Genomic DNA, 949 nt, shown 5'->3' with positions numbered 1-949 from the left:
TAAAATTTCTTGAGAGACTTAAGAGAAAAGGCATGACAAATAAGAAAGTCTCTAATTATAGACACTGGAAGAAGCATAAAACAAGCATATTAGAAAGATGCTCACTTCTGTCAGCAATTCCAGTGTATAGTTTTGAAGATCTTTTTAAAGAGGTCCTTGAGATGATCCCAATTGTGAATGATATTGCACTAATTCTGTGAAACCTTAACACCCAGCAAGAAGAAATCTGTAATCACTTAAAAGAGTTTGGCATGAGCCTGAGACTCAGAGTCACATCTGGGCATTGGCCGTTGCCCTGGTGTGCTGGAGTGCTTGGGAAGCAACAGCTAACTCTATTCACTGGCTGCTCAGCTCGTGAGCCATTCAGTCACTGGGTTAGGAACATGGATGTGCGCACTCACCCAGGCTCACACTGCTAGCACATGGGCCTGCCCCCATTTGTTATTCTTACACATTTTATTGATTTGAGTTTTACAATTTCCCCCAATCTTACTTCCCTCCTCCCACGTTTCCACAGAAAGCAATTTGTCAGTTTTTACTTTGTTTCCATGTTGTACATTGATCATATAATAACTACTCCATTGAGAAAAAGGAATTTTCTAATGTAGACTAGATTTAAAATCACTAAGACCATCTCTGAGTCCTAATTTTCCCCTCTGTTCAAAACAGGTCTTTTTAAGTAAGCAATCCTCACACCAGAGGTAACAGACTTCCTTGAATATATCCTAAAACCCCAATGTTTGATCAATGAGGGATTGCTATGAAAACTATAGCAAAATAATTTCACAAATAATTAAGTCATAGACAAAGAAGATGAACAAGTATCATGGCAAGGGTGAAAGATGACAGGTGTGAGCTTAAAACACATTTTAAGTACCATTACAATGACAGAAGAAACTGAAGAAAAATATCTGGTGAGCCTTCTGAGGCAAACTAGAGGAAAACTTGA

The 949-nt window shown here is 38.5% G+C and overlaps 1 non-coding gene across 1 annotated transcript; it reads left to right on the top strand.

Annotated features, from left to right (window-relative positions):
- The first annotated feature begins 256 nt into the window (after positions 1-256).
- Positions 257-387, top strand: LOC141510694 (small nucleolar RNA SNORA3/SNORA45 family). Its single transcript, XR_012475119.1, has one exon. It is a non-coding gene; the product is annotated as a small nucleolar RNA SNORA3/SNORA45 family (small nucleolar RNA).
- The last annotated feature ends 562 nt before the right edge of the window (positions 388-949 follow it).

The sequence above is a fragment of the Macrotis lagotis genome, chromosome 1 (assembly GCF_037893015.1).
Source record: "Macrotis lagotis isolate mMagLag1 chromosome 1, bilby.v1.9.chrom.fasta, whole genome shotgun sequence".
Taxonomy (NCBI): domain Eukaryota; kingdom Metazoa; phylum Chordata; class Mammalia; order Peramelemorphia; family Peramelidae; genus Macrotis; species Macrotis lagotis.
The sequence above is the reverse complement of the archived record's forward strand: the minus strand, read 5'-3'. Positions and strand labels throughout refer to the sequence as shown.